Here is an 8,356-nt window from a genome sequence, read left to right on the forward strand (position 1 = left end):
AGGGACCCATAAGAGTGGCTACATTGTCCTTCCTCTGATAGGCTGCTGGTTTGTCAACATTTCAGACTGTGTCCCTAAAGGGGTCACGTTATCTGATGCAGTCGTTTCGGAGTCATGGGGCAGTAGTTTTCACATTTCAGCCTAATGAGCTCATTTCTGACCAAAGTGGCTGAACAATGCTTGTCTCAGCAGCCCAACTGCACCTACAGATGGACAAGTGTGGGCTAGGTCAGTGGTTTTCAAAGTGGGGGCCGCGAGGGGGTGCCAGGGGGGCCTCAGCAAGTTGGAAGGAAAAATAAAAGAAACAAATAAATACATTTGAAAAATGTAAAATATACCTATTACTATGAGGGTTGTTATACAATGCCATTATAATAATTTGTCGCATATCTGAACATTATATTTTCCATGATAATCCATTCCATGACTGGGAGTAATAGTAAAGTGATAGCTCTCTAGCAGAAAGCCCCAAATGCATTTTTACACATTGTATGCTCCATCACGAAGTGCTTGTGGCTAAAATAATTATTAGGATTAGCTATGTATTTTTACATTTGCCGTAGTATTATCAATGGGTTTAATAACACATCAAGGGGGTCCTTGAACAGAACCTAGTAGTATTTGGGGGGCCTTGTAGTGGAAAATGTTGGGAACCCCTGGGCTAGGTCACATTTGACCTCCTGCTGACCACACTTAAAAAACGAATACATAGGAAATCTTTGTGCAGCTCAACACAAGAAGTAAACATAAATGTAGTACCTAGTTGCTTCACTACCTGCAACACAGAGAGCGAGTTTGCAGGCACAACGTGAAACCAGAGTTTCCTGTGTGAGCAAGCTACAGTCATTTAACTCGGTGTGCTCTGTAAGGGTTGTGTAATCTCAGACTGTGCCATCTGTGGAGGCCTGGTAGTTACCAACCCAGATTCCCCAACATCTGTGTCTACCTTATGTAAACCCAGAACTGTCAGTGTATATCTCTCTGTTTTTCTTTCTTTCTGTTTTTCTCTTTCTTTCTTTCTTTCTTTCTTTCTTTCTTTCTTTCTCTCTCTCTCTCTCTCATATGTAAGCACATTGTTAGCACCATTTCCTCCCACTTCCGGCCTTACAAGCCACTTAACAGTGGCTGTATCATCGTTGCAAGGCATAGGCTCACATTTCACAAGCTGTATCCCCAGGCCAGCGTATTGTATAATTGTGATTTCAAATGTGTCTGTGTGGGTGTGTGCACCCCTGCCAGGCTCACAGCCGGAGGGCTCCTCTCCTCCAGATGAAAGGTCACATGCAAATGTCACATCCCATCACCTGTGGCTGCACTGCACACAGAAAACACACCTCATTTTCACTGATTTTAGGGGAAACACCAACACATCTGTACAAATCCTAACTTTGATAACGCAGCCCTCAGCGCACATCTGTTGTGACTGACAAACACCCAACCTGGTCAGGAAAGCAACCTAGCCTTGACTGGCAGGGTGAGGGAAACGCATGTTTCATTTGTCTGAGAGCGACTTGTGCTTGTTGTCTGGTATTTTTTTTAGGAGCACTTCCTGAGGAAATTCATGCATTCATATGCGGTCGGGGTGGCATTCTCTTCTCCGCTCTGGCTGATCCCTGAAGTGATAAGTAAGTATAAGTATATATACTCTTTTGATCCTGTGAGGGAAATTTGGTATTTGCATTTATCCCAATCCGTGAATTAGTGAAACACATTCAGCGCACAGTGAACACACAGTGATGTAAAGCACACATTAATCTCGGCGCAGTGAGCTGCCTGCTACAACAGTGGCGCTCGGGGAGCAGTGAGGGGTTAGGTGCCTTGCTCAAGGGCACTTCAGCCGTGCCTACTGGTAATGTATAATGTATAATGTATAATGTAATATAAGTGATAATGTACCCCACTTCAATGCATACGCACACTGCAGCACAGCAGGCCAAAGGGTCTGCAGACTCAGACATGACAGACATTCAAATGGGAAGTACAGGAAACTGCGTAGTGGAGAAAATAAGCTCTCATTTAACCATTTCATATATGGATAATGATGAAAATGAATGAAAGATTTTTTTATTCAAAATTCATTTAATTTTTAAAAGTCCTTTGCTATTTAAAAGTTATTATGCAACAAATGTGATCCAAACCACAACAGACAATATCATATTGAAATATAGCTGCAAGCAGCAATGAGGGGGCCAAGCAGTTGAGCAGGAGTTGTCCTGACAACGCAATGTTGTTAAATTATACACACACCCAATTAACCTCCCCCCCACACACACACAAACACACACATATATCAAAAGATAAACCTCCTCCCCCACACACCCCAATAGCCCCCTACATATACACACTTCTCAAACATCACCAAATTTATTGTGCGACTAGGTTGTAGTCATGAGACCACATACCAAGTTTGGTGTCAATACGAGAAAGTGTTGATAAGTATAGCGCCCCTAGTGTTCAAAGGTCACTAAATATATTGAGCATCTTCAGGATGTGGTCCCGAGTCCATGTACCAAATTTGGTTTTGATACGTGAAAGCATTGCTGAGATATGACCTAAACTTCTTTTATTCTAGCGCCGCCCTAGTGGTTGAAAGTCACATGATGTCAATATCCACCATATTGGACCTTACGCCATATTGGATTTCATCAAAAACAATGAAAACGTGTCCGATTTTCACGAAACTTGACGCAGATCATCGTCAGACCATGACTCATAAAGGCATTGCTTTTTGGAGCCATATTTAAAAAAAAAACATAATTTAACTATAACTCAAATTACACTGTAATCCCTCTCTGGTCCATATGCTAAGTTTGGTTTCGATACGTGAAAGCATTGCTGAAATATGAGCCCACTTCCTGTGATTATAGTGCCCCCCTAGTGGTCAAAGGTCATTCAATTTATTGAGCCTCCTCCTTATTGGGTCCTGACCCCATGTACTGACTTTGTTTTTTTTATGTCAAAGCGTTGCTGAAATATGACTATACTTCCTGTGATTATAGTACCACACAGTGGTCAAAATGTACCAAATTTCTTGGGCGTCCTCCTAATTGGCTCGTGAGTCCATATACCAAGTTTGGTTTTGATAAGTGAAAGCCTTGCTGAGATAACACTTCACTTCCTGTTTGGCAGTTTCGCCGCCAAACTTTATTGGTCGTCACAGGAAACAGGTTTTGAATATAGGTCCAAAAAGCAATACGTTTGTGAATCATGGTATGACGATCATCTGCGTCAAGTTTCGTGACAATCGGATAAACTTTGTGACCTGTGAAAACTTTTAAGAGTTTTTGATTAAATCCAATATGGCAGCCGGATCAATTATGTTGACGTCACAAATTCACATCTGTCGGATTTAGGACCTCCCACAGTATTAACAGACACCACTAGTAAGTTTTAATTCCAAACACATCACCCGTTACAGGCCAAAACGTAATTTTGCTTATTATAGCGCCACCTATAGGTGAAAAGTCATCAAATTTATTGAGCATCCTCCTTATTGGGTCCTGACCCCATGTATTGAGTTTGGTTTTGATACGTATACGTAAAAGCTTTGCTGAGATATTACTCCACTTGGTTGTGACGGCCGAGAGGTTTTGAATATGGCTCCAAAAAGCAATGCCTTTATGAGTCATGGACTGACGATGATCTGCGTCAAGTTTCGTGAAAATCGGACACATTTTGTGACCTGTGAAAACTTTTAATTGTTTTTGATGAAATCCAATATGGCGTAAGGTCCAATATGGTGGAAATTGACATCATGGGGTGCGTTGAGTTCGGCTTCATCCAAGGATTCCAAATATACCTCAATGTGTACGGCTGAAACGTTAACCGCATAGATGTAATGCAAAATTTGACACAATGGTGGCGCTAGAGCACTTGACATGAAACTTATTAATCATACTGTACCGCATCAATGTGCCAAATTTCCCAACTTTTTACTGTATGGTTCAATGGCAAATGAGCGTTTCGTTATAATAATAAGAAAACATAGAATCACTGTGGGTTGCCTCGCAGCTTTGCTGCTTGGCCCCAAATAACATCATATCTGTTTAAGGTTATGTTAAATAAAAATGTGATCAGAACACAGTCTTATTTTAATTTGTGCCATATCAGCTATAAGAGAAATTTAAAACTACATTATAGTAATTGCTGTTACAATAGCTACTGAAACTGCCATTTGGAGAGCTTATTAGCTCTGCCCAAATATCAACACTACTTATAAAAACTCTGCTTACAGAGTGAATGAAAAAAACCTAATCTTGTCTTTGCTGCCTCAGTCAGAATACAGTGGGTTTGTATCTGTTCAGCCCAACATTTTGAAACAGCCAATCTGTGTGAGTGTTATACTGATGCGAGGAATGGCAAATTCCTTCAAATACGCTTGTTTTTTTCCACTGCCAAATATGGTATCAGACTCCCTCAGCAGTGAGATAGCTATGTGGCCACATCACTGTGTGTGTTCTACAAAAGGGCATTCTCTAGGAAATTGTAGATTTCACACTGGACTCAAACAAAAACATTTGCAGGGGAAGGATTTTAACATGTTATGGTATTAAATAATTAAAACTGAACATCAGACTTCAAAACAAGTTATAAGTTAACAGAGATATTTTTTATCATAATTCAAAACTAGTGACACTGTGGAAACTATTAATATGAAAAGTAGCGTAAACCTCTGTCCTCACCACTAAAACACATGAAATACAGTTGGAATGCTGTGACCCCTGTTGTGTGCATTCCTCTGGGACAGAAGAGAGTGGGAGGGCCTTCCTGTTGGAGCAAACAGTCCTCTCTGGATTAGCCAAACGCCTCAGCTTCCAGCACTACATTTACAGTCATCTGAACAGATTCAGAGATTGGATGAGCACAACACAAAGACCAGTTATACATGTGTTCCGCAACATATAACAATAGGTTATCACATGAGCCTGAGTTAAGGCTAGCTAATGGATGTTCGGAACGGCTGGCTTTATTTGAACTATTTCTTCTCTGTTTTTGTACCTATTTCTATTCATGGTTAGCCATTTTAGGAATTAGTCGTGTTGACTTCCTGCCCACTGTGTCTTTACGAGAAACATGTCGGAGGCCTGTACACACAGAGCGATGTTGTTATGCATATTAACGGTTATAGGTTTTGCTTTTGTTCATATTAGAGCCACAATGGAGAGGCGCCGTTCTCTCACCATGGGTATGATAATGAGGCAGAGGATGAATGGGCCTGTGAATACAACTCAACTGAACAGACGTCAGCCTCTTCTCAGGATCCTCAATACCACATCACAACTGCCCTCCCCACCACTGCTACACTTACCTCCCTACATGCACAGCACAGCACACAGTTGTACATTTGTCTTGATTTGAAATAAACAGGCAACTTCAAAATGATAGTATAATGCAATGATGTCATGCAACTTGTATGTAGCTAGGGATTATTTAACACTTGAACTAGCACTTCCTGAAACAATTATGAAAAGTTCTTTTTGGCCCCGTCTAAAGCCCTAGTGACCCATTAATAATGAGCTGTATTGGCATCAGCCCTTCTAAACCATGAGAAGTGTAGCTTTTCATTGAAGCAGTGCTTCCCCCCTCCCCAGGCCATATAGGATCTTAGGGCTGACATGTCAATTCAGCTCTCCTCGTGGCCATCAGGCAGCACATATCATGCTGTTACGGGTAACTCTGTCAGCGAAGATCTTTCATGTGGTATTAATGAACACAGACAGCTTTATGTACAAACTGAATGAACAAAAGGACACCATGTGTGCTTCATTTGCATCGAAATATCAGTTTCATTTTCAAACACTGAATCAGATTCTCCTTTGATCCAGTGTGACAGATTTTAGAGTACGGTAGTTTAGTTGGATGAAAACAAGGACAAACATTCTGCTTCATTCACTTAATACCTCCGGGTAATCCAGGTATATGGGATTGAAAAAAACATAATTTAACTATAACTCAAATTACACTGTAATCCCTCTCTGGTAAGAAGCGTTAATGTTTTATGGGTGCTGTTTAGTCCAGCAGTAAGTAATAATAGTAATTATTTTTTATTTAAAAAGTTAATATGAGAGAATACATTGATTTGTTTAATGAATCAAAATTGTGGAATGTGTGATGTATGAATTGAATAAGGCAGTAATACAAATGTTTGACATGTTTTATATAAATAACATGTCATGGTTTCTAAGGCACAGAGTAATCCCTATTTGCGTATCCTTTGTTGGATGAGGTGATCTGCCCTGCTTTGTTAAAAGTCCAAAATGTTTTTTTAATCACTTCATTGGAGGACTGGAGCATTTGTTTGTTTGTTTTTACATTAACTGTCAAAAGGTAATGCTTACTGTGAATTACCAAAACATGACTGCATCTAACTACACCAGCAGCGATGACATTGCTGTCCAGATTTGATTAGTCAAAATGTAAGAGCAGCCTCTCTATGGAACAACCCTCAGTTGACCGCTGACCTCTGGGTGTGGCAGCTCAATGTAAATGTGTTTAGGCAATCAGTGAGTCAGAGCAGAGAGCCTCTCAGGCTGGTGGAGGGAATATGAACTCATCAGTGAGGGGAGCCACTATCTGACCAGACAGGCAATGTGTCACTTCACAGAATGAGCACCCACACCCCAGCGCCAGTTTCCCGTAAGGAACTCACTCACTCCACAGAGCTGCACTGGGTGCTTTTAGTGTTAATATGATCAGTCCTGTTTACTTACTGTGCTATTTTGCAGGGCAGGGTTTTGCATTTCTAAGGGATCCAGAACCACATGTGTTTCTGTCTTAGAATAAGATTTTCCTGGATTATCTGTGCAAAATCGATGATGCCACCCATATGAAATAGCTGTGTCTGTCTCTCTCTCTCCCTCTCTCCTCAGAAATGCTACAATTAGTAGCTCATCCTTAATAAACCCCTCCTCTGCCTGTGTCGTGAGCTGTTCCCTGCACTGATAGAAGCTTAATGATGAATTAGTGATGTGTGCCCAATGCTTCCCACCTCTGGCACCCCAGTTGGGCCAGCCCCGCCCCAGGGACTGGTCCACCGCTTCAACTGAATCAGTTGCTAGGACTGAACAGCCATGACAATTCTCCCCTGGCAATTAATCATGTCACTGATGTGGTTTCCTGTGCACAGAGCACCTCCGGAATATCCACCTCAGAACACACAAAGCACTAAATAAGGTAAGTAGAACATTCCGTTGTTGATGTACTGTACTTCTCTCACTCATGGTGGTTTCATTGTATTTTTTCTCCAAGGAAGCTCACTAAATATAATGAAACTGCAGTCAGGCCTTGTTTTCCCACGAGAGCTCTGTTTTCCCAGAAAAGTCGGTCAAGCTTGAGATACTCAGCGAAATACAAACAAACAGTCTCCTCTCTAGAATTTCCATGAAGCAATTTGTTTGCAGTATTTAAAAATCCCCTTATGACAACCATGTGAAAGCTTGAAACAGCAGATTACTTCAACTGTATCTCTGAGGTGCTCTAACATTCACACTAAAACCAAATAATCCATTTAAAGGGGACTACAGTACACTATGGCACCAAAATGAGTGGTGCTCACCGCTGTCAATGTTTGATTACTTCAGTTCCATCATTTTCAATACAACCCAGCACACCACCGCCAAACCCTTTCATGATTCAGGTCTATTGAATGCTTTTCAGTTGAACTTGAATTTCCCCTTGGGGATCTATCTATCTATCTATCTATCTATCTATCTATCTATCTATCTATCTGAACATTTTGGCACCGGTGTGCATGGGTAAGTGACAGAAAGTGTGAAAGTGCACTCATGGTGAGAAAGTTCTTTGGCATGATAATGGACTTGTGTAAGGCTATCATAACTCACAGAATCTTTGCAACTGCTTTCTTCTTTCTTCTTAGACTATAAAATTGTAATGGCATTTTTATGATGGAATTTCATGAAAGGCTAGATTCTTAAAGATGTGAATGTTGTCCCAACAATTTCATGGTGGTTATGAATGAAGATCACATCTGTTAGATATTTATGGTTGACATAAACAAATATTTTAAATGTTTTTGGTTAACATTAAAATGTTTCTGATATTTCTGTTATTATTATGTTGTCCACATGCATCATGTCATATATTCCAGATGAAATCGTTGTCTAACTCACCATTGTTTATGTATCTCTATTACAAATGGATTAATTGCTTGTTGTAGGCTTGTTGTAAGACAGCTGATAAAAAGAAAGACATAAGCACAAACACCAGTTTTAATGATCTGGTGCAGATCAAATTGGATCTCTCAGGATTTGCAGCTACGGCCTTTGGCTGTCCGTAAGATTAGCTGCTGCCAGGAAGAGGGAGCTCCAAGACCTGACTCCCTCAGTGTCTCCCCCTC

The sequence above is a fragment of the Alosa alosa genome, chromosome 3 (genome assembly GCF_017589495.1).
Source record: "Alosa alosa isolate M-15738 ecotype Scorff River chromosome 3, AALO_Geno_1.1, whole genome shotgun sequence".
Taxonomy (NCBI): domain Eukaryota; kingdom Metazoa; phylum Chordata; class Actinopteri; order Clupeiformes; family Clupeidae; genus Alosa; species Alosa alosa.